Source organism: Bubalus bubalis, chromosome 17 (assembly GCF_019923935.1).
Source record: "Bubalus bubalis isolate 160015118507 breed Murrah chromosome 17, NDDB_SH_1, whole genome shotgun sequence".
NCBI classification, from domain to species: Eukaryota; Metazoa; Chordata; class Mammalia; order Artiodactyla; family Bovidae; genus Bubalus; species Bubalus bubalis.
Window position 1 is genome coordinate 48360204 of NC_059173.1, and position 27666 is coordinate 48387869.

General features: G+C 34.9%; 1 pseudogene; it reads right to left on the minus strand.

Moving 5' to 3' along the window:
- Positions 1-1199: 1199 nt before the first annotated feature.
- On the minus strand, positions 1200-27189 carry LOC102409903 (annotated as a pseudogene).
- Between the last annotated feature and the right edge of the window lie 477 nt (positions 27190-27666).

Below are 27666 nucleotides of genomic sequence, written 5' to 3' on the forward strand. Positions count from 1 at the left end.
TGCTATATAACTCTAGGAAGATAAAGTACAAAGTGGCCAAAACTATTGCATTGTGTTAGAGTTCAGGATAATGTTTATTTTAGGGAAAGAAATAGGAAGTTGGGATTAGAAGAGGCATGCAAGGGACTTCTTGATGGCTGGAAAAGTCCTGTTCTTGATCTATTTGTGATTACAGATGCATTTGTGAGAAAATCCTTAAGTCATACTTCTTACTGTTTGATATACATTACTGTATGCTATGACTCACAATAAAAAATAAAAAGAACAAAAATTAAGATCTCACAGTGGTGCATGCAAATAAAAATATCTCAAAACATAATTAAACTTTTCTAAGTACTTTGTAAAAATTGCTTAATTTGAATGTTTCTTTGCTCACCAAAAATAATATATTATAATGTTATAAGAGTAAAATAAAGGGATATAAATTTTTCCTCATATGTTAACTTTATTAATTAATTGTTCTTTCTGAGACATTCATTTCTTTTTACTGGTCACTGAGGCAACCAGTCCATTCTGAAGGAGATCAGCCCTGGGTGTTCTTTGGAAGGAATGATGCTAAAGCTGAAACTCCAGTGCTTTGGCCACCTCATGCGAAGAGTTGACTCATTGGAAAAGACTCTGATGCTGGGAGGGATTGGGGGCAGGAGGAGAAGGGGACGACAGAGGATGAGATGGCTGGATGGCATCACTGACTCCATGGACGTGAGTTTGAGTGAACTCCAGGAGCTGGTGATGGACAGGGAGGCCTGGCATGCTGCGATTCATGGGGTCGCAAAGAGTCGGATACGACTTAGTGACTGAACTGAACTGAACTGAACTGAGGCCTTTTTATTTTACACATAAAACCACTAAGTATGGTATTGCCTGTGGACACCTCAGAAATTATACTATAGATACTCATGACTTCAAATAGTTGGTGGGAAAAGAGATGAGAAAAACAATGACTTGGGTCAATGACATGATTATAGAACTAAAGTTTCCAACAGGGTTTCAGATGGTCAACTTGGCTTCTGAAGCAGTTCTAAGGATGCAGTGAGAGAACAATAGAGGAATAATAGAAGGAGTTAACTATCAGGAGCCCCTGCAAGTATCAAGGGAGACCTTGAACTATCTATGCAAACATCAAGAACAACATTCTAACCAGCCAACTAGTGACTGAAAGACATAGGTAATTGGCTTAAAGACCAAGCTAATTTGGCTTATCTGAAGCTCTTGCTAGCAAATTTAACCTTGCTGCCCACTTCTTCAGCAGTTATGAGGATCTGGTTGTGCTTGGTCAAGCACTGGGATAGGCAAGGTATATCAGTCCTGAGCTGCCCAGTGCAGGTCTCTACCATGAGGTTGGCAATGCATATACCTTCAGTTTCCCCAGAGTTATAAGATACCATGACACCCCACCTATTGGACTGGTCCAGCTTGCACACCCAAAGAGAATTGGCTATGAGATGATCCGGTACACTTTGAGCAGGAGGTAGTTGCATGAGTTTTCAACCACAGCCTTGGAAATCTGCTTCAGGCTGGTCACTGAGAGATCATTCCCCACCACCTGGATTCTTGTCCTAGCAGTGAACTTCTGCCAATTTTCCCAATCTTTTTGATTAAAAAGGTCTTTGATAGACACCGCTGGGTAGTTCTTGATGAAGGACTTATAAGGGTCTGACATTTGGTCAGGTGGGTGTACCTGCTGAGACCACTGGGAGACTTGACAACCAGGTCATATTTCCCTGACCTGAAGAACTGAGAGGTGGTCAAGTCCATGCCATTGACAACCTTATGGGTATACCAGCTGTCCTGACCTCATTCTTCAGCAATTCTAGGGCTTCTTTATTCCCCAGGAGAAAATTTCCCTTCACCCCCACATTGGTGGCATCTTTCCCATATTTCTTTTTGATGATATTCTTCAGGTTGTCATAAACCTCTGCTCCAATATGCATGGCTTCCCTGAAGTTTGTTCCACCAAAGGAGAGGATCAGAAACTCCTATGTGGCCAACTTGTTTCCAGTATGAGAACTACCACTGATCACACTGAAAGCTGGAACTGACAGGATGACTTTCAAATTGCCAGCATGTCAGCAATGTGGAGGTACAAGACACCCCTTCTCAAAATCCTAGCCTTACAGATGGCCAGTGTCCCTCCCCAAATTAAGTTAGCACAGATAATTTCCTCAATAGTATAGGCCAAGAGTATTATCTAAAGGAATTTTATAAAGTGAATAGAACAAATTAGTATTTAGTCCAATAAGTAAAACACAAGTCACAATTTTGAGTACAACAAGTATTTGAAGATTTTATGTTCAAACTTAATTGCTCACATGATAATATTTATTAAAGGTGAATAAAAATTACCTTAATTAAAGATTATATGTATTTATATATAATTTCCAGAGTCAATATTCTAGTTTATCTAAATACAAACTTCTTTATTCTTAATGAGTCTTTCCAATGTTTTGCATATGTTAAAGTTATCATAGGTGAATTAGTAGTGGCTAAACTAAAAGGGAATTTAAAATTTTCAGCCTACTCCAAGAGGAAAAAGAAAGATGGTGAATTCTGTTTTGTTTCAGAAAAATGAACCATCCCTCTAAGGGAACTAATTTGGAATCAAGGAAAAAGAAACTCACACAACAAAGAGAATCCATTTTAATTATCTATGTGAAAGTAAAAATTATTTGTATAGAAACAGCAAACTCATAGATTGCATAACATACTATGACATAAACTTTATGGTGAACTCTATTTCAATATCACCCATATCCATATTTATTTTATTTTACACTTTACCTTGCCTTTATTTATATTCAACATAATGTCCCTATTATTCTTGCTTGGCTTCTCATATAAAATAAAATATGTGCTAGACATATAAAATAAAAAGTGTGCTAGACAAAATAAGGTAATATAAAGAAATGGAACTCCAGATTGCTAACTCTATTCAAGAAATCCCACTCATTTTAACCCAAAGTTCTGAATTAAATCATTGATTATATTCTCCCATCTTATACATGAACTACAATGCTAATCAAACAGCATAAATATCACAGATTTTTTTTAAATACCAGATATCTTATAAAATAAACTTCATTGGAAGGTGTATATTATTTTTGAAAGCTTTATTTACTTTGTCAAAAACATACTCCTTGTTTATATGTTTGACATCAACTGGATAATATTGAGATCATTTCTTTAGCTATTGAACATGAGGAAAAAAAACAGTTTCTGAACACTATCAACGATGCAAATATTATAATTTACAAAGTTTCCTCATATAATCTTTTTTACAAGATAGATGAGATAATCAGTACCAACCACAGACTTCAAAAGGTTAAGGATTAAGAACACATAGCTACATAAAGAACACTTAAAATCTATAGTTTTTGACAAACTAAATCACAGGAGAAAATATTTAAAATTATGTGACAGACAAGGGGTTAATATCCATAATATACAAACAGCTAATTCAATTAAATATCAAAAAAAAAACCAAACTAATCAAAAATGGACAGAAGACATAAATAGACATTTTTACAAAAAGGACATGTAGATGGCTAACAAGGATGAGATGCTCACTATCATTAATTATTACAGAACTGCATATCTAAACTATAATGAGGTATCATTCCAAACCATTCAGAGTGGCTATCATCAAAAAGTCTACAAATAATAAACACTGGGGAGTGTCTTGAGAAAAGAGAACTGTCCTACACTGTTGGCAGGAGTGTACGGAAAACAGTCTGGAGGTTCCTTAAAAAGCTAAAAATGGAGCCACCATATGATCCAGCAATCTTATTCCTGGCTATATATCCAGAAAAAAAAATAAAAGCCCAATTCAAAAGGATACTTGCACCCCGAGTTTAGTGCAGCACTATTTACAGTAGCCAAGAAATGGGAATAATCAAATAGCCATCAATAAATAAATGGTTTAAAAGTGTGGAATGGAATATTACTCAGCCATAAAAAAGAATGAAATATTATTATCTGCAGCAAAATGGATGGACTTGGACTATAACGCTTAGTGAAATAAGTCAGATAAAGACAGATACTCCATGATATTACTTATATGTAGAATCTAAGAAATAACACAAATGAATCTATAGACAAAACAGAAACAGACTCATAGACATAGAAAACAAACTATGGCTACCAAAGAGGAGAGAGAAGAAGGGAGCAATGAATTAGGAGTATGATATAAATAGATATAAGCTACTATATATAGATAAGCAACAAGAATTTACAATATGGCACAGGAAACTATATTCAATATCTTGAAAAATAACATATAATGGAATATAATCTGAAGAAAATAACTGAATCACTTTGATGTACACTTGAAACTAAGTCAATGTCAAAAATCAGCTATACTTCAATTTAAAAAAATCTTTCTGTGGTAGAACATACAGTAACTTATTATATTGTTGACTTGCATACAATTGAGTTATTGAAGTATACTTTGAATTGTTTATAGTTTCTGATAGAGAAATATGAGCCTAAATATTGGTTTGTGTTTCTTAATTGCCACACATTCACCTATATGAAACAAATCTCTAATTGAGAAGGAACTTACTAAGAAACAATTTTGATAAAAGAAATCAGGTTCCCCCATTAATTACCTTTAAATCTTATAGGACAGTGATCAAGAAAATGACTCTTATAACAGATAACCATAATGCTGAAGAAGCACAGGCTTTGCCTATGAAGTGATCTGTGTATGAGGATCAAGGATAATCAGACTAGATTATTTTATCTATTATCTGTAAATTCTAAATGTTAATAGCTATTCAAAGCTTAAAATAGAACCTGCTATTGGGCTTCCCCTGTGGCTCAAAGGGTGAAGAATCTGCCTGCAACACTGGAGACACAGGTGATGCGGGTTCGATCTCTGGATCAGGAAGGTCCCCTGGAGAAGGGAATGATAACCCACTACAACATTCTTGCCTGTAAAATCCCATGGATCTTAGAGAGGAGCCTGGTGGGCTACAGTCTACGGGTCTCAATAAGTTGGACATGACTTAGTACACACAAAGCACAACATAAATCAGACAAGATGTCTAACATTATAACATCAATATTACAAAATGCCTATAAGGATCCCATTGGAGCAATATTTCCCAGTGTCTTCTGATAATCAGGAACAACCCTCACTATATCACTCACATTAGAATCACTTTAAAAAAATCTGTAATATTTTATATTAGTCCATGTGTTTTCAAAATGTATATACAGAATCTCCCTCACTTAAAGGAATATCAATCCTCAACCCCTTACAACTCATTTCAGTACCAAGTACAGAAAAGGAATATTGATTTAGTAGAATAAATGAAGAAGTAAATGAATGAATGAATAAATAAATATCAAGAAGTGGTTGTTAGTATAAAACTGCCTGTATGTAATTAAAATTTCAACAATTGTGAGCTTCATTTACTTTGTTTTGAATTTATTGGAGATTTTTAGGAAAGAAATTTCTAGATAAAGTTAGTGGTGTATGAAATAAAATGCTTAGGAAGTAAATATAAATGTGCTATCACATTACATGTTGTTGTTCAGTCCCTAAGTTGTGCCCGACTCCTTCTGACCCCACGGACTGCACCACACCAGGCTTCCCTGTCACATTACATATTCCCCATCACATTACATTACATATGTGTGTGTGTGTGTGTATGTGTGCTTTGTTCTCGTGCTATCTCCTAGTTAGCTTGGCTTTGAAAAATAATTATACCTATCTATTTAAAGTATAATTATCCAGTGCATGTTTATGGTAAAGGATGTTGTGAAGAAAGAACAGTTTTTGAGGCTGGATTGGATATGTTGGATATCAGAGGTAGAACTTGACCGTGTGCTGTCTACCGACCCCATCATCCAACCCACTACCTGTAATTATAACCAACAGTCACCAGAAACAAACAAACAAAAAAAACCTAGGGTAAGCCTCCTTCTAGGGAAACATGACTGCCTAATGGCAAACAAAATTCACTTCAGTTATCTATAAACAAGGACTGTCATCCAGAAATTAACAGATTTCAAAGGAAAATCAATATTATCTAAAGTGAAATGTCAAGAAAAATAATTTAGAAAATTGTTAAAAAGAAGTAGGTAATTTAGTGAGAGAGAATATATTTTAAGAAGAGAATTTTAAAAACTAAATCAATAGCCTTGACATGTTAAGGAGTTAACTTTTGAAAAAATTAACTTTTAGTCAAAAACAGGTTAATAATTTTAAAGTGAGCCAATAAAATGGAATGCTTAGATGTATTAAAGCATTTTTTAGAGAGAAAAAAAACTGGAAGAAAAAGTTACTAACAGTTACTAACTGCTACTAACACTCTTCAAATATACACATATATGTAAATAGAAAAAAAAGTTGCGACAGGGCCAATGAATATAGGGGTTCCAATTTTCATGGGAAAGGAGTTTATCAGAGCAATAATGGAAGAGGGAAATAAATGCCTAGAAAAGGGCTATCAAAGGCAGGAATAATCAGTGGTCTTCAAATTGAAAGACACAAGTGAGTAGAAGAGTGAAAGGGGTTACAATACGTTGATATGTATAAATAGGCTTTGAGAAGGCCAAAGATCAAAAAAAAGTTCACTAAAATAATAACCAAGAAAGACTGATTATTTAAAGTGAATAAGAACTGACTTTGTATAGAATCTCCACAGGAACTCTGATTAAATCATATAAAATTATTAAGGAATGCATCTGTATACACGTTTTTAAAGTAACTAAATATTAACAAGATGAGGCAGAGAATTGATTTGAGACATGAAATTTTGAGAGCATTTATTTCCTCTGCATCTTTCCAAGGAAAATAATTATATTATTTTCATCCAAGAAATAGGGATGACATAGACTCTGTGAAAAACAAAACATTACTGAAAAGGTACAATTTAAATATGAATCAAATTGAGAAAAAGAAATATTTTGAGCAAGTGATATGATAAAAGAAAATGAAATCTATTGTTTGTTTTCTTGGACTAGTACTAAATGCTATAAATTTGATTTCATAAAATAACATTTTCTCCTCTTTTTAATATCTTTTTGAAAATTTGTTTTAATTGGGGGATGATTACTTTACAGTGTTATGATTGTTTTTGCCATACATCAACATGAATTGGCCATAGGTATACATGTGTCACCCCATCCTGAAACCCCTCCACACCTCCCTCCTCACCCTATCCCTCTAGGCTGTCACAGAGCACTGGCTTTAGATGCCCTGCGTCACACATCAAACTTACACTGGTCATCTATTTTAAACATGGTAATGTACATGTTTCAATATTATTCTCTCAAATCATTCCACCCTCTCCTTCTCCCACTGAGTCCAAAAGTCTGTTCTTTTCATCTGAGATACAGATGTTTTCTTCTTTCTGCAAGTCCATTCGCAATATTTGTTTCCAAAACATCCAATAATCAACAGATCATAAATTAAAAAGCTGACTGTTTGGATTTTAATCTTTAGAATCTCTAATCTTTACAGAATAATAGCAGTGTTCTTACATTAAGGCTAGAGCAGAATATAATGTTTTAAGTCTTGACAACTGAAAAAATATGACTGTCAGTGAATGAGATATTTGTAGAGTAAAAGGTTATATTGAAAGAAACTGACTAAGTATATACCACTCCTGAGTAATGAGTTAAGGGGAAAGTTCTACAGTTTAAAAATATGAAACTAACCAAAAAAGAACCATGCTTTTCCGAAAAGTTTTGCAAATGGAAATAAGTTGGGAGATTCTATAAGTGTGCTAAAAACCCCATTTTTCAGAGCAGGGTGTCAATGGTCACTATCTAATTAGATAAATCAAGAAAGGAGGAACAAGTCTATATATCTACAAATATTCTTACAGATTCCATTCCAGTTTATTTAAGCAGAGGGGGATTTCCTAAAGAATTTTAGACATCTCAGAGCATTTTCAAGAGTGCCTGAGAGTCAATCCTGGATACTTCACAGCTTGGCACAAAGCAATCAGATGCATGGAATCTAGAAAACTAACCACGGTATAGGACTCCTCCAGCTCAGACAGTAATGTCCGTATCATCCATCGCTCTACACACATGACTCTCAGGGCTTGTGCCCCTTGGAAATGTCACACAGCTGCCCTTGAATAACAGAAAACCCTGTGTGCTTCTTTTTTTTTTTTTTCTGTTGCAATTAATTTTAATTTTTATTTTTTTAAGATTTTTTTTTAATTTCATATAGAAAGTTTTCTTGTTTATCTTTGCCTGAAAATCTCTAGATTTCTGTTTCAGTTCTTTTTTGTTTGCTTTATTTTGTTCTTTAATATAAATTTATTTAATGGAAAGCTAATTACTTTACAATATTGTATTGGTTTTGCCATACATCAACATGAATCTGCCATGGGTGTTCCCCATCCTGAACCCTCCTCCTACTTCCCTCCCCATACCATTACTCTGGGTCATCCCTGTGCACCAGCCCCAAGCATCCTGTATCATGCATCAAACCTGGACTGGCGATTCATTTCACATATGATATTATACATGTTTCAAAGCCATGCTCCCAAATCATCCCACCCTCTCCCTCTCCCACAGAGTCCAAAAGACTGTTATATACATCTGTGTCTCTTTTGCTGTCTCGCATACAGGGTTACCATTACCATCTTTCTAAATTCCATATATATGCATTAGTATACTGCTTTGGTGTTTTTCTTTCTGGCTTACTTCACTCTGTATAATAGGCTCCAGTTTCATCCACCTCATTAGAACTGATTCAAATGTATTCTTTTTAATGGCTGAGTAATACTCCATTGTGTATATGTACCACAGCTTTCTTATCCATTTATCTGCTGATGGCCACAATGAGGTACCATTCCACGCCAGTCAGAATGGCAGCTATCCAAAAGTCTACAAGCAATAAATGCTGGAGAGGGTGTGGAGAAAAGGGAACCCTCTTACACTGTTGGTGGGAATGCAGACTAGTACAGCCACTATGGAGAACAGTGTAGAGATTCCTTAAAAACTGGAAATAGAACTGCCGTATGACCCAGCAATCCCACTGCTGGGCATACACATCATGGAAACCAGAATTGAAAGAGACACGTGTACCCCAATGCTCGTCGCAGCACTGTTTATAATAGCCAGGACATGGAAGCAACCTAGATGTCATCAGCAGATGAATGGATAAGAAAGTTATGTGCTTCTTAAAACAAGTGTATACCAGCCACCACGTGTTGCTCATTTCTGTATCCAAGTTCAATAAGGAAGCATCTAATCAGGAAAAATGTCAGTCATATGCTCACTTTCTAGAGACAAGTGCATCTCCAGAAATGCTAGAGGCCAGAGGTCCAAAATCAGGTATCAGAAGGACTATACTTCCCATGAAGTCTCCAAAGGAGGATCCTTCTTTGTTCTGGTAAACACATCACACAAATCTCTGCCTCTATGTCTTTCTTTTTAAAAAACATTTCTAGAAATTATTATAGAGACAAACATTACATAGGCCTGTTTCCTAATTTTTTCCCCAACATTATTAGATATATCATTGACACATAACTTATGTAAGTTTGAGGTATATGATGTGAGCATTTGATTCATTTACATAGTGCAAAATGATCACCACAATAAACTTTTAACACATTCATTCTCTTAAATAAATACCATTTTATATTGTATAGTGTAATTCTAATAGGCATGATTATAAATTAATATCCCAAATATTTACAATTTCACTCACATAATTATATGAAAAAAATAATATCCTCAGTAGAATTTTATGTTACCTATGTTTTACTTATAGATATGTGTAAAACAGAATAAAGGGAATTTCACTTGAAATGGAGTCAGGAGGTCAGAAGGGGAAGCCCTCAGGCACTACCATTCCAAGTCAGTGACAGACCTCAAGAGGAAGCATTAATTATAGACCCTTGTAGAAAGAATTCTCCTTGCTCAGCATCCAGCCCAGCCAATGGGAAACACCACACCATCCTGAACTCCTATTAAGTGAATCTTGGTTCAAAATAACCTCTCCGAATTTCCTTTTTCCTTTATGAAGTAGCATTCCTGTTCTTTGCTTATTAGATTTGCCACTGGCTTTTGCTATGGATTGCTTGTCCTAAATTGCCATTCATTCCTCTGCTATTCATGAAAATAATCTATTTTATTGGCAAAATAATCATATTTTTTTGCTGTTGTTGTTTTAAGGTAATAATAGTAATAACAGTGTTCTGGAACAGATTTTCTAAGCTAAATAATATATACTCACCAATAAACTAATACTGACATCTCCTCAAATCAAAAATAATAACTATAACTACAGTTTATGGAATACTTATCCCCAAAGTATTTTTTTCTGTACCTTCCCTTGTTTAATTCCCATAGTAGCTCTCAGATTTAGACACCATTAGTCTCACATTATAAAGAAAAAATAAAAAGCATTGAAACTAAACAAAACTTTCATATGGCAAACCCAGACAGAAAATGGCAGAACTATGACTGGAATCTAGATTCCAATATCCATGATAGCACATACAATCCCCCTAAAACTCAAACACAAAGTCATAATGAGATTACTAATTATCTAGTATGCATAAGAGACCTTTTTGAATTAAGAAACCATATTGCTGTCATGAAAAAGGTCTAATTTAGGAGAAATTCTTAGCATGAACCCACAAAAAATTAAGAATGTACATCTTTCATAATAACCATGCTAATCTATCTAGAGTATTTAATATTTTATTGATTGTTCAATTAGACTTTTAATTAGGCATGAGCATATATTGATGATATATTGATTATTCATAAGGCCAGTGTTTCAGCTGGATAAACTAAGAGGGATTCAGCCATGATCAGATACATTTTGCCATGTTATATGAGCCACTGGAACTGATTACCAAGGGTATGCTTACACAAGGAATCTAGAAGTCTCCTTTGAGTGTGCTTATTCAAGAAAAGATGAGAATCAAGGCAAATAAGTATTGTTTAAGAAAAATAGCATTAGGTAAGAAACGTGATTTTAAAATGTGTGTGTTTATTGCCTATTATACATTTCCCCAAAAGTCTTGTGTAAGAAATCTAGGAAAATGATATGATAAATGAAAAGAAGAACAAGGAGGGAAAAAAAAAAAAAAATATATATATATATGTTTCAGTGAATTATCTGGATGATATTGGCAACCAGTGTCTCAATTACTCTTCTGACACAAATTCAAACAACTGCTTGAGTGAGATTAATAAAATGTATCCATCTCTGCTCTAAAAACGTATCCATTTCTGTTCTCACTTCTCTGAAGTGACAAACCACTTCAGTATTCTTGCCTTGAGAACCCCATGAACAGTATGAAAAGGCAAAAAGATAGAAAACTAAAGATGAACTCCCCAGGTCAGTAGGAGCCCAAAATGGTACTGGAGAACAGTGGAGAACTAAGTCCAGAAAGAATGAAGAGACAAAGCCAAAGCAAAAACAACACCCAGTTGTGTATGTGACTGGAAATAGAAGTAAAGTCTGCTGCTGTAAAGAGTGATATTATATAGGAACTTGGAATGTTAGGTCCATGAATCAAGGCAAATTGGAAGTGGTCAAGCAGGAGATGGCAAGAATGAATGTCAACGGTTTAGGAATCAGTGAACTAAAATGGACTGGAATGGGTGAATTTAACTCAAATGACGATTACACCTACTACCGTGGGCAAGAATCTCTTAGAAGAAAGGAGTAGCCCTCATAGTCAACACCAGAGTCTGAAATGCAGTTCATGGGTAATCTCAAAAATGACAGAATGATCTTGGTTCATTTCCAAGGAAAACCATTCAGTATAACAGTAACCCAAGTCTATGCCCCAACCAGTAAGCTGAAGAAGCTGAGTTAAACAGTTCTATGCAAAAAAGCAAAATGGCTATCTGAGGAGGCCTTACAAATAGCTGTGAAAAGAAGAGAAGCGAAAAGCAATGGAGAAAAGGAAAGATAAGCAACTGAATGCATAGTTCCAAAGAATAGAAAAAGGAGATAAGAAAGCCTTCTTTAGCAATCAATGCAAAGAAATAGAGGAAAACAACAGAATGGGAAAGACTAGAGATCTCTTCAAGAAAATCAGAGATACCAAAAGAACATTTCATGCAAATATGGGCTCGATAAAGGACAGAAATGGTATGGACCTAACAGAAGCAGAAGATATTAAGAAGAGATGGCAAGAATACACAGAAGAACTGTACAAAAAAGATCTTCATGACCCAGAGAATCACGATGGTGTGATCACTGACATAGAGCCAGACATCCTGGAACGTGAAGTCAAATGGGCCTTAGAAAGCATCACTACGAACAAAGCTAGTGGAGGTGATAGAATTCCAGTTGAGCTATTCCAAATCCTGAAAGATGATGCTGTGAAAGTGCTGCACTCAATATGCCAGCAAATTTGAAAAACTCAGCAGTGGCCACAGGACTGGAAAAGGTCAGTTTTCATTCCAATCCCAAAGAGAGGCAATGCCAAAGAATGCTCAAACTACCGCACAATTGCACTCATTTCACACGCTAGTAAAGTAATGCTCAAAATTCTCTAAGCCAGGCTTCAGCAATATGTGAACTTCCTGATGTTCAAGCTGGTTTTAGAAAAGGCAGAGGAACCAGAGATCAAATTGCCAACATCCGCTGGATCATGGAAAAAGCAAGAGAGTTCCAGAAAATCATCTATTTCTGCTTTATTGACTATGCCAAAGCCTTTGACTGTGTGGATCACAATAAACTGGAAAATTCCGAAAAAGATGGGAATACCAGATCACCTGACCTGCATCTCGAGAAATTTGTATGCAGGTCAGGAAGCAACAGTTAGAACTGGACATGGAACAACAGACTGGTTCCAAATAGGAAAAGGAGTACGTCAAGGCTGTATATTGTCACCCAGTTTATTTAACTTATATGCAGAGTACATCATGAGAAATGCTGGACTGGAAGAAACACAAGCTGGAATCAAGATTGCCGGGAGAAATATCAATAACCTCAGATATGCAGATGACACCACCCGTATGGCAGAAAGTGAAGAACTCAAAAGCCTCTTGATGAAGGTGAAAGTGGAGAGTGAAAAAGTTGGCTTCAAGCTCAACATTCAGAAAATGAAGATCATGGCATCCGGTCCCACCACTTCATGGGAAATAGATGGGGAAACAGTGGAAACAGTGTCAGACTTCATTTTTCTGGGCTCCAAAATCACTGGAGATGGTGACTGCAGCCATGAAATTAAAAGACGCTTACTCCTTGGAAGGAAAGTTATGACCAACCTAGATAGCATATTCAAAAGCAGAGACATTACTTTGCCAACAAAGGTTCGTCTAGTCAAGGCTATGGTTTTTTCTGTGGTCATGTATGGATGTGAGAGTTGGACTGTGAAGAAGGCAGAGCACCAAAGAATTGATGCTTTTGAACTGTGGTGTTGGAGAAGACTCTTGAGAGTGGCTTGGACTGCAAGGAGATCCAACCAGTCCATTCTGAAGGAGATCAGCCCTGGGATTTCTTTGGAAGGAATGATGCTAAAGCTGAAACTCCAGTACTTTGGCCACTTCATGTGAAGAATTGACTCATTGGAAAAGACTTGGATGCTGGGAGGGATTGCGGGCAAGAAGAGAAGGGGACGACAGAGGATGAGATGGCTGGATGGCATCACTGACTCAATGGACATGAGTCTGACTTAACTCTGGGAGTTGGTGATGGACAGGGAGGCCTGGCGTGCTGCGATTCATGGGGTCACAAAGAATCAGACACGACTGAGCGGCTGATCTGATCTGATCTGATGAAGACATATAAGACCTTCTAGAACTAACACCCCCAAAAGATGTTTTTTTCATTATAGGCGACTGGAATGCAAAAGTAGGAAGTCAAGAGATACCTGGAGTAACAGGCATATTTAGCCTTGGAGTACAGAATGAAGCAGGACAAAGGCTAATAGAATTTTGCCAAGAGAATGCACTGGTCATAGCAAACACCCATTCCAACAACACAAGAGAAGACTCTATGCATGGACATCACCAGATGGTCAATACTGAAATCAGATTGATTATATTCTTTGCAGCTGAAGATGGAGAAGCTCTGTACAGTCAGCAAAAACAAGATCAGGAGATGACTGTGGCTCAGACCATGAGCTACTTATTGCCAAATTCAGACTTAAATTGAATACAGTAGGGAAAGCCACTAGATCATACAGGTATGACCTAAATCAAATCTCTTACGACTATTGTATAGTGGAAGTGACAAACAGATTCAAGGGATTAGATCTGATAGACAGAGTTCGTGATGAACTATGAATGGAGGCTCATGACATTGTTCAGGAGGCAGTGATCAATATCATCCCCAAGAAAAAGAAATTCAAAAAGGTAAAATGGATGTCTGAGGAGGCCTTACAAATAGCTGAGAAAAGAAGAGACGTGAAAGGCAAAGGAGAAACGAAAGATATACCCATTTGAATGCAGAGTTCCAAAGAATAGCAAGGGGAGATAAAAAAAAAGCCTTCCTTAGTGATTGATGCAAAAAAAATAGAGGAAAACAATAGAATGGGAAAGACTAGAGATCTCTTTAAAAAATTAGAGATTCCAAGGGAACATTTCATGCAAAGATGGGCACAATAAAGGACAGAAATGGTATGGACCTAACAGAAGCAGAAGATATTAAGAAGTGGTGGCAAGAATACACAGAAGAACTATACAAAAAATATCTTCATGACCCAGATAATCACGATGGTGTGATCACTCACCTAGAGTCAGACATCCTGGAATGTGAAGTCAAGTGGGACTTAGGAAGCATCACTACAAACAAACCTAGGGGAGGTGATGGAATTCCAGTTGAGCTATTTCAAACCCTAAAAGATGATGCTGTGAAAGTGCTGCACTTAATAAGGCAGCAAATTTGGAAAACTCAGCAGTGGCCACAAGGATGGAAAAGGTCCGTTTTCATTCCAATCCCAAAGAAAGGCAACACCAAAGACTGTTCTATCACACAATTGCACTCATTTCACACGCTAGCAAATAATGCTCAAAATTCTCCAAGCCAGGCTTCAACAGTAGGTGAACCGTGAACGTCCAGATGTTCAAGCTGGATTTAGAAAAGGCAGAGGAACCAGAGATCAAATTGCCAACATTGTTGGATCATGGAAAAAGCAAGAGAGTTCCAGAAAAACATCTACTCTGCTTTATTGACTATGCCAAAGCCTTTGACTGTGTGGATCGCAACAAATGTGGAAAATTCTGAAAGAGATGGGAATACCAGTCCACCTGACCTGCCTTCTGAGAAATCTGTATGCAGTTCAGGAAGCAGCAGTTAGAACTGGGCATGGAACAACAGACTGGTTCCAAATCAGGAAAGGAGTACATCAAGGCTGTATGTTGTCACCCTGATTATTTAACTTATACACAGAGTACATCATGCAAAATGCCAGGCTGGATGGCCCAAGCTAGAATCACGATTGCTGGGAAAAATATCAATAACCTCAGATATGCAGATGACACCACCCTTATGGCAGAAAGTGAAGAACTAAAGAGCCTCTTAATGAAAGTGAAAGAGGAGAGTGAAAATGTTGGCTTAAAACTCAACATTCAGAAAACTAAGATCATGGCAACCGGTCCCATCACTTTATGGGAAAAAGATGGGGAAACAATGGAAACAGTGATGACTATATTTTGGGGAGGCCCCAAATCACTAGAGATGTTGACTGCAGCCATGGAATTAATAGACTCTTGCTCCTTGGAAGAAAAGCTATGACCAACCTAGACAGTATATTAAAAAGCAGAGACATTACTTTGTCAACCAAGGACTGTCTAGTCAGACAGACTAAACTGGTTTTTCCAGTAGTTATGTATGAATGTGAGAGTTGGACTATAAAGAAAGTTGAGTGCTCAAGAATTGATGGTTTTGAACAGTGGTGTTGGAGTAAACTCTTAAGAGTCCTTTGGCCTGCAAGGAGATCCAATCAAACATTCCTAGAGGAAATCAGTCTTGAATAGTCTTTATAACAACTGATGCTGAAGATCCAATACTTTAGCCACCTTATGCGAAGAACTGACTCATTGGAAAAGGCCGTGATGCTGGGAAAGATTTAAGGTGGGAAGAGAATGAATGACAGAGAATGAGATGGTGGGATGGAATCACTGACTTGATGGACATCAGTTTGCATAAGTTCTGGGAGTTGGTGATGGACAGAGAAGCCTGGTGTGCTGCCGTCCATGGGTATGCTAAGAATTGGACTTGACTGAGTGACTGAACAGAAATAAACTGATTGTTTTCTGTAGGGCAGTCACTTGAGAAACCCAAAATCAGGGGGTGATTATCTGTAAAGATAAGTTTCAGAAATAAAAGGATGGATAGACAAGTTGTGTCATCTTGTTTCAAGAATATAGAATCCAGGCTTACCACTTGTTAAGCAGAATAGGAGGCAATATTTTGCAGCCAGAGCAAAAAATAAGGCAACATTTGCCTCAGTTTTGGTAAGACAGTTGTGATAAAACTTTTAATATATGAACACTCAGGTTCCATGTGACAGTCTTAAAAAGATCATGTTTATAAACATATACTGAGAATTTCCAGCATCAGGGCATTGAATTTGTTGGGGGCAAGAGTTAAGGCAATTGTGTGGATTAAATTGAAGTGCACCAAATTCTTTTGTTAATGCCGATTGTGACTATATACTTTTAACAGCCGAACTTGGATATTCTAGAAAAACATAAGTTGTGCATTCAATATTTACTTTACATTGGTTTGGCAAACACACTGGACTTTTTATTTAAATATGAGATTTCTTCTTCTTCCTTTTAATCATTTCAAGTAGAGACCTTTGTAAAAGACAGGAATAAGTGAAAAATAACTAGAAAACTTTCTATGTAACTTACTTTTAACCAGTTCACTTCCTTGTTGAAAGAGCAGATAACTAAAGAGTCAACAGAAAAAAAAAAAAAATGATGGTTCATAAAAATTCAGATGTCTTCATTTGAATGCAATTGTAAGAAACATGGAAGTTTAATAACCCCACAGATGGTCCTCAAATTAAGCACATTTGTGGTATTTAAAATCAACCAACACTGATAAATAAAAAGAGTGGAATTACTCCATATTAAGAAAATAAAAGTTAATCATCAAGTGTTTATCTTGTTAACCTCTTATTACCTCCATGTGACCTTTCCTTTATATCATCTATTTTTTCACACCACTCATTTTTCACACATTTATTTATTTCTTATATATGCATAAGTATTGTTCTAGGTGATACATTTTAAAAAACAAGACACAAACCTACTTGAAAATTGCTTATTATCTTATTTTGTGCTTCAGTGTCAGCTAAGTGTCATCCAATAAGTATATTGTCTTGCAATATTATTTTTTTTCACTTTTTTAAGAAATCTTTTAAGAATTTTTAATTGAAGGATAATTGCTTTACAATGTTGTGTTGGTTTCTGCCATACAACAATGTGAATCAGTCATATCTATATATATTTATCCCCTTCCTTGTAAGCCTCCCTCCCACCCCCACTTCCTCCCCTCCCAGGTCATCACAGAGTGCCAGGCTGGGTTCCCTCTGTTATATAACAGCTTTCCACTAGCTATCCATTTTACACATCATGGTGTATGCATGTCAATGCTACTTTCTCAGTTCATCCTACTCTCTCCTTCCCTCGTTGTATACACAAGTCCATTCTCTATGTCTGCATCTCCATTCCTTCCCTGAAGATAGCTTTATAAGTGCCATGTTTCTAGATGCCATATATATGTACTAATATATGATATTTGTTTTTCTCTTTCTGACCAACTTCGCTCAGTATAAACAGGCTCTAGGTTCATCCACTTTACTACAACTAACTCAACTTTATTCCTTTTTATGGCCTAGTAACGTTCCATTGTATACAGGTATCACAAATTCTTTATACATTCATCTGCCAATGGATATCTAGGCTGCTTCTATGTCTTGGCCATTGTAAATAGTCAGCAACAGTTCTATTCCTTTTTTTTTTTTTAATTAATAAAAAGCATTTTAATTTAGAACATGTGTGCCTGTGTTAAGAAACATGCTGGTGCTTTAGAAAGAGATAAGTAAATTGACCTCTGTCCTCTTTCTTCCCCCCCCCCTCCTTTCTAGCTAGTAAGGAGATGGGATAACAGCTGGAATAACATGGCATTGGAAGCCGTGTTGTAAAGGGCAACCAAGCAATATAAAAGGAGTTCAGATGCCACTCCAGTAAAGTGGCTATATTGGCCCCAAATTCTACATGAAAGGAAATAAAATTTTATTAAATTTCATCCCTTGAAATATTTGAGACTTGTGAAAAACTGATTTTTATTTTAACACATGTAGAGACAAGTCAATAATTCTTAATTTTATTCAGTTCAGTTCAGGTCAGTTGCTCAGTCATGTCTGACTCTTGAGCATATTTATAATAAAATTTCATAATTTACACTTATTCTGAAACCAAATTCATTGATAATAATTATATGAACACTTAATTTAAAAATATATTTTATTAATCAGATTGTAATGTAAGGATAATAGCAAGAAAGGTGATTTATTTATTAAAAATGTATTTCAAAGTATAAAATTTGAGCAAGGCTACATTAGAAAAAAAATGCAGTAGTTCAGTGCTTGGGTATACATAAAATAATTTAAGACTAGTAGTGCTGCTCCATATAAGAAGCTGAGAAAGGAAAGTAGGAAAGAAGAAAGGATGGAGGGAAGAAAGGAAAGGAGAGAGAGGGAGGGACAGAGTGAGGGAGAGAAGAACAAAAAAAATAAATTAAAAACAATAAAACAAAACTGTGAAAGTTGTGAGGCAAACACTGGTGTCAGTATCAGAGTATATTTGGAAACCAATGAAAATAAAAATAATAATTTTAGTATATAACTTACATAATATAGATTTATCATTTTTGGACAAAAACAAAAAACATGTAGACAAAAGTGATATTAAATATATTAAAACATATTCTATTAATGAATTTCAATATAACCACAACTTTTCTTGAGTCACTGCTAATTTAGTATTATTTAAATTTACTTAGGAAATAATTTTGTTGATAACTCTCTCAAATACCCTGTTAAACATTTGCAGTTTCTTTTTAAACACTACCAATGTAAAATTATTTTCAAATAAACATGTAGCTGCAAATGTACATGTAATTTATAGGTATATGCATTTTTTTCCAAAGAAATGAGCATAAAAGTCTTAACTGGATGCAAAAGATTTTATAACTCAACTCCTTTTGTCATTCTTATGCCATAAAGTCATTTTCTACATCAATTAATTCTTCCTCCAAATGTTTGGCTAACACATTCCTCATTCACTTCAAATAAATTCAATATTTAAGGTTATGTTGACTTAGAATCATAATTTTTGACAGCAACCAAAAAAATAATAGCAAATGCTTCCAAATCATTTTAAGTACATCCCCATCATATTTCAACCAGTATGGGAAACTAAAAATTCTCATGAGTAAGACTATTTTATTACATACAGGTTTTAGTAATTCCCTGATTATTCCCCACACTTTCGTGAGATATACCTCATTTCCATGTAGCCCAAGACAGATTTATTGTAACTCTGTAAATATATCCAAAAATTTTATTTACCATTTGCTGTATTTTAGTTTCAATTTTTAATTTTTCACTGAAAAAATCAACAATAAAATGGTGAAAATATTTTTTTTATTTATAATGCAAGATTTTATTTTTTTTATTTATTTTTTGTTCTTCAATTTTATTTTATTTTATTTTTTTAAACTTAATATTTTTTTAAAGTTTCTTTGAAAGATCACTGTAGCTCAAATGGTAATAAAAGGTTACTAAATAATCTATCATTCTAGAGATTACTATACATTTTACATTTATTATTATGATACATTATGCATTAATAGCTCAGTAACTTCATTGATTTTTGAAGTCTTTTTCAAAGTTCTTGGCAACTAAGTGCTGTTGATGGATAATGCAATAAATTGCTAAAACACCTGGTGTTTCTTTTTTAAGGTGGCTGTAAAGCTGTGTTACCCACTAACCCGAGTTACTGTTCCATCTGTTGTACAAGCAGTGTCATTGGAAGTGGGAATTTTTTTTTTTCTGTGAACTGATTTTAAAGGTTTCAAATATTGACAAACTCTGTGTACCACAGTCTGTTATTCTAAATGACATCTCCTCTATTATTTTTTCATTCTTTTTGAAGTGTGTGTATGGTAACCTCAGCTTGTTATATACTTCATTTACTTTTGCTTTCTCATTGATTTATATAAAAACAGTAATTTTGTTCAATGAAAAGAAATAAATTATTACATTTGGACTATCACCGCAATACAAATTACTTAATATACAGCTGGCAAGATAAAATTTTCTCTACTATTGTATTGCGTGCATGCTCAGTCATTTCAGTCATGTCTGATCCTTTGCAGTCCTATGGACTATAGCCCTCAGGATCCCTTCCATGGGATTCTCCATACAAGAATATTAGAGTGGGTTGCCATGCACTCCTTTTGGAGGATCTTCCTGACCCAGATTGAACCCATATCTCCTGAGTCTCCTGCATTGTAGGCAGATTCTTTATTCACTGAGCCACCTGAGAAGCCTTAATATTGCATAGTTCATCCTGTTTCATATTATTTGTACTCCATATAAGAAAGAAAAGAAGGCTTGATCATTCTAGATTTAAGACTTTTTGAACATCTCAATGACAGTGCAATACTTTTCAAAAATGTCTTTAAATATCAGAATTGTGTGGTCAGTGTTTCTTTTTAAAATTTGCATTCACTCTTGATATTTTTGTTGCTTAACTAGAAAAAAATGTCAATATATTATCATTTTAGAATGAAGTTGGATAAAAACCAACAACAAAATTCAACCAAATAATGTTGATATTTTTCTTTATATTTAGCATTCTTTACCAGCTGAGCCAACAGGGAAGCCCAACATTTTAAAATAAGATCTAAAATTACCATTATTGTACTGATGCAATCATAGACTGATATGTGTCTATGTGATGCATATATATATATGTATATATATGTGTGTGTGTGTGTGTGTGATATATATGTGATATGTGTCAATACAGTGCAGAAGTGTATTGATGACTCATATATCACAAATTATATTACCAAAGATGAGATGATTTTTCAAAATGCTAAACAATTCCTGGTTAACCTCCAAACAAAGCAAAGTTCAATCTCTGCTAAATTTACTCAGTACTTAACTTTGATGTAAATGAAAGCTGTATAAAATCTATTTTGTATATATGTATAAAAGGGAATGCAGTTCTAGGCCCTATTTAACCCTGACTGATATTTTATTTCAGTAAGTTTCTATTAAATAACCCTTTATATTTTTACTTTATAAGCTCTGATCATATATTATTTTGTTCCTCTAGTCATCCATTATCTATTTTTCTCTCTCATCCACACACATACATACAGTTTCACACACATAACATGCATCTATATATACATACATAATCTGAATTTGCCCTTTCTTAAAGAGGGGAAAACTTGTCTGCCATCTTCACTGCTCCATCTCCAAGACTTAGCTTGACACATTGTAGGCATTCAATTAATATCTCTTAGTTAAACACATATTTTATATTTTGATCCTTTTATTTGAGTTAAATGCATTGCTCTTCTAAGTGAATTCCATGACATAGCTTAAGAAACAAAGTAACGGTTTGGTTAGTTTGAACAAGGTTGAACAAATCAAGGGGAACACTGTCCGGATGTGATGAAGCAGCCATGTCTTACATGGTTATTTTAATGTTAACTACCAAAGAAGCTTTTACATCAGAAGATAAACAATTTTTTAAATTTTTAAGTTTTTAAATTTTAATTCCCAAAATAAAACTGAAATGAGCTAATTCTAATATTTGTACAAAGTGCTATTCACTTACAAACTTTCAAAAAAAAGGACATTTCTGGCCTCTTATGTAAGAAACACGAAACGGAAACAGTACATGCAGAGGGAGCCAAGGTACCCTTTCCTAGGAATGTTGAATGACAGCTTGCCTGAGGAATACCAGGATTGGTCACGTTTGCATATTTAGATTAATAGTGCACTTCTACAAGGTTTGTGCTGTAATTGGAACTTAAGTAACATTTGTTAAGTATTATCTGTCAGAGTCTGAAGAGACCCAAAGAGAATGTATATCATTATGCAAAATTACTAATTAAGTACAAGTAATTTAGCAGATAATTTACATGTTCATTTTATAACAGAAATTATTTAGTTTAGGGTTCTCTTTGTATTTCTAAAGTAATCGTGACCCAAGGGATCACAGACTGTTAAGAAGAAGTATAAATTATGGAATGAGACATATGTTTAACTGACTCATAGAGCTTTTGTTGTAGCTAATGATTCCTCTAACAGTAATTGCATAAGGGAAAACATTTTCTTTTTAAGTAAATAATGTTCATTACCTCTTAAATCTACTGTCACTTGACAACATTAACGTAGAAAAATTTTCACCTTCTTGATTAGCTCTCCAAGGATATCCAGCAGCTTTAAATTAATATTGATCAAACAGAAATCATTATATCCATCAAACTGTTCTTACAAACGTTGAATGTACAGGAAAATAATATTTTAATAGATTCTAGAAAGAAAAACACTTACTTTCCTGAAATAAACAGTAAATATACTGCAAATTATTTATATGAGGAAACTGTGTTGAAATTGGGGATTCACTTTGTGTCTATTGATAAGCACTATCTCTGTTATAAATCTCAAATAATAAAATATTAAAGGTTTGCATGTATGGTCAAATTATGTCCATATTGTGTTAATAATTGTTATCTGAACACTGCAACTTTAGAAGAAAAAAAAATCTACCTTCCTAAACTGACTGTTTTATTCAAGTTGTCTAAAAACTTCATGAGGGTAGGAATTCTGTTTCTTCACAGATTTAGTACCAATAATCTAAGGCATACTTTAATTTAAGTGACAATTCCCTCAAGTTCTTTCTGTTTTCTTTTGGTTTTATTCACTACTGCATTTCAGGCAGATTCTTTACTATCTGAGCCACCAGGGAAGTCCATTAATTTACTACAGGCTTTTAAATAATTAAAAAAAAAAATAGTATTTGTCTTATTTTTCTAGTTGTCATTGATGTAATTTAATTCTATTAAATTTCCTCTGATAATTACTTCAATTGTATCTCAGATTATGATATGGCTTGCTAAAATTTTGAGACATATTGCAGTTTGATGTCTATTTCCAGTTTCATCAAAGAGTTAATGCTGTATGTTAATTTCTGGGTAGAAAAAATTTATGTTTTTCAATTTTGTTATGTATTCCTAGTTTTACTGAAAATTGTTCAGAGAATGTTCTATATTTTATTTCTATTTTGGGGAATGTATTAAGATTTCCTCTGTGGCATAAAAATGATCAATTTTCATGAACATTTTCTTTGCAGTTAAAGAAGTGCAATATCTCTTGGTTAAGATTTCAATATATAAGATCTAAGTTATTAATGTAAGTGTTCAGTACTTCAATGCCTTTATAAAATTTGCTCATTTGATCTGCTTTAGATAAGAAGAGATGTATTCAATTGTACTTTTTAAACATTTCTTCTTGTCATGGCTATAATTGCTGATTAGAACTGTTTCGTTATTTGCATAAAATTAGTGACATAATTTCACTAATAAATATTGTTTTTAACTTTTAAAAAATTGTAATTTCATTATTTTATACTGTTTTATTCGTCTAAATTTTACTTTATAAGATATCAAGATTTTAACCTCTATTTACTTTTCATTTGGGCTTATTTTTATCACTTTTGAAGGTTTTTTTTTTTTTTTTTTCTTTAGGTCTGTCCCTTGCATAGAGCATAATTTTTAATAAAAATATTTTCTTTCTTTTGATAATTTAAGCTGATTTATTTATTGCTATAATTAATATATGTATCATCTAATCTCATATTTTAAATTCTTATTCACATATAGATGTATCAATATGTGGTCATTTATTCTTGTATCATATATTTTAATATTTAGAAAGGCTTATAATTCTAGATTAATGGTTACTTTATACTAATAATTTTTAGAATATTCTTAGTCTTCTCACTTAAAAAATATTGTCTATTGTTTCTCTTTACAAAGAATATTAAGTTTAACTAGCAACTTTTTCTTCCTTCTCGCTCATTCCTCCAAATTCAATTTAATCTTTTACTCCCAGTTAATATTTAAAGGAAATCAGTGAATTGACTCTGCTTTCATGTCTCTCTCAATTTTCTAAACCACTTCTGCTTTAACTAGAATGGCAGGGCATTTAAGTTACACATACTTCATCATCTTCCTTGTGTTTATCACTTAGCCTTTTTCTTATAGAAATAAATTTTTTCAAGGTTTTTCACCAGTTTCAAGTCGATATCCTCAGTTACTTTCATTTTCTAAAGATAATTTTCTAGACTTCTTAAGGAAGAACTTTTAGAAACACTATTCCTGTGTTCTTTCATATTCTTAAAATCTGTTCATGGACTTTATATGGATAGATATAATATCTTTTAATCATACTTTCTTTCCTTAGACTCTTACACAGTTTTCTGGTACAAAACATTACTGTTCAAAGTCTAATGTCAGTATAATTTTATTTTCTTCGTATATGAACATTTTGTCTGAAAGCTCAAGGATGTTTTTCCTTTTGCTCTTAAGTATAACAATTTTGCTAGAAAATTTCAAAGTGTTACGTTTTATTCACTCTAGGTTGATTTTGCCAGATATATATATATATATATATATATATATATATATATATATAGTGTTGAATGTATTTTCCTCTTTCAATATTATCTAAATACTTATTTGTTTACCCTTTCACTTTAAATTTTATTTCCATATTTCTAACATGATCAGATGTCTTTTTACATCATCATGTCCAATATCATGTCTGGATTTTTTTTAACGTTAATTGATGCTGTTTTTCATAATTCCTAATAGTTTCTTTGAAACTTTAAAAAATTTTGCAAGAGTAAGGTAAAATTTTTATCTGTTTTTTGTGCATGTCTCTTGGGCATGCTTTCATTGCAGGAGTGTTATCCTGTTTATTAGTATTAAGGGCTCAATCCCCACCCCTACATTCCCATTTATATGTTCAAGTCCTAACCTCCAGTATTTCAGAATGTGACTAAGCTTGGAGATAAATCTTTAAAGTTCAATGAGGACATTAGGGTGGGGTCGCAGAGTGGGATAGGACTGAGCCACTGAGCACAGCACAGCACAGGGTTGGCCCTTATCCAATACGACTCCTATTCTTATAAAAATAAGAGATTAGGACATAGACACAGAGGCTGCTGCTGCTGCTGCTGGTAAGTTGCTTCAGTAGTGTCTGACTCTGTGAGACGCCATAGACGGCAGCCTACCAGGCTCCCCCGTCCCTGGGATTCTCCAGGCAAGAACACTGGAGTGGGTTGCCATTTCCTTCTCCAATGCATGAAAGTGAAAAGTGAAAGGGAAGTCGCTGAGTCTTGTCCGACTCTTAGCGACCCCATGGACTGCGGCCTACCAGGCTCCTCCGTCCATGGAATTTTCCAGGCAAGAGTGCTGGAGTGGGGTGCCTTCTCCAAGACACAGAGGAAAGACCCTATAAAACAGAGGTCTGCACCACCTGGACTATGGCTCCATACTCATCCATAGTGTGTTAAAAGCCAGGCCACACAGTAGCAGGTGAGCGGCAGGTCAGTGAGCAAAGCTACATCTGTACTCACAGCTGCTCCCCATTGTTCACATCATTCCCTGAGCTCTGCCTCCTGTCAAATCAGTGGTGGCAACAGAATCTCATAAGAGTGCAAACACTTCTGTAAACTGTGCATGCAAGGGATCTAGGGTGTGTCCTCCTTAGTTACAAGGAAACAAGCTCAGGGCGCCCACTGATTCTATATCATGGTGTGTTATATAATTTCATTATATGTCATGATGTAATAACAATAGAAATAAAGTGTACAATAAATAATGTGCTTGATTCATTTTGAAACCATCCCTCCCACCTCAGTCTGGAAAAATTGTCCTCCATGGGACCAGTCACTGGTGCCAAAATGGTTGAGGGCCACTGTTATAAAAGCACAGAAGATGGTCATGTACACACCAAAGATAAGAGGTCTCAGACAAAGTCAACCCAGCTAGCAAGTTGATCTCAATCTTCTAGCCCTGAAAATTATGAGGAAATAAAATTCTATTTAAGCTACCCAGTCTGTGGTACTTTGTTATAGCAGCCATAACAAAAATAATACAACTGCTCTCTATATTTTTCCCCAAGAAAGTTATTACATGGGACTAAATTTTGCCTTCATTAATTTTTCATGGGAGATGGGTTTTTCTTCTGCTTTTCTTTCCTCTGCTCTAGAGTCTATATCCTACTCTATATTTAGATTCTACTCACAAGACATACTCCTCAGTGCATGACTTTGGTCAGAAAAGATTTTATTGTTGACTTTCAGGAGTCATAGGATCTGGCTTGCCTCAGAACTGCCTCCTTTAGTAGTCCTCTCCATTCAACTATAAATCAAAATCTATGCTAACACCTCTCCATCCCGAAGTCCAAAGACTCAATTATCTTTTTCATTTGAAAAAATGTCATGTAAAATGCAGACATAAATATTTTAATTTTCCCCTACTTGAAGGGTATCAGAATGTCCTTTATGGTCTTTTAAATTTTCCTGCCTAACAGTTGACCAGAAGTGCCTAATTACTACATTTCTGCTGGATATTAAAGGAGATTGAAAAACTATGTTGCAACTACCATCTTGCTGTCAGACTGAAGTATGTCTGTTTGATTACTTTAATTAATGTTCCCAAACTCAGTGAAGAATAAGGATTCAGTAGTGGATCTCTCTTATGTATCTGTGAGTTTATCATGGAAAGGGCTATATTCATCAATACCTTGAAAATAAATTTGCTTGCCTCATATCCTGGTGTATCAGCAATAAAGAATTCGCCTACAATGCAGGAGATGTGGGTATGATAACTGGGTCAGGAAGATACCCTGGAGAAAGAAATGGCATCCCATTCCAATATTCTTGCCTGGGAAATTCCATGGACCGTAAAGCCAGGTGAGTAGTCTATGGGGTCACAAAAGAGTTGGACAAAACTTAGAAACAACAAGAAATTTTCTACATAATCTAACTTCCTACTTCCTATTCTTTCAGTTTACTGCATTCAAACATAATTGATGCATCTCCCTATAGGTACACTTTTGTTCTTATTCTATCTTGTACCTTAGCACAATTGTGCATCCCTAGCAGGTTACTGCTGTTCAGTTGATAGGTCATGTTTGACTCTTTGCAATGCCATGGACTGTAGCACACCAGGCTCCTCCACTATCTTCTAGAGTTTTCTCAAATTCATGTCCATTGAGTTAGTCAGCTCTTCACAGAAGGTGGCCAAAGTATTGGAGCTTCAGCAGCAGATATTCCAATTTATATTCAGGGTTGATTTCCTTTAGGATTGGCAGGTTTGATCTCCTTGCTGTCCAGGGGACTCTCAAGAATCTTCTCCAGTACCACAGTTTGAAAGCATCAATTCTTCAGTGCTCAGCCTTCTTTATGGTCCAGCTCTCACATTCATATGTGACTACTGGGTAAATGATAACTTTGAATATATGGACCTTTTTTGGCAAAGTGATGTCTGTTTTTAAATATGATTTCTAGGTTTCTCATAGGTCTCCTTCTAAGGAGCAAGTGCTTTTAAATTTCATGGCTGCAGTTACTGTCCACAGTGATTCTGGAGCCCAAGAAAATAAAATCTGT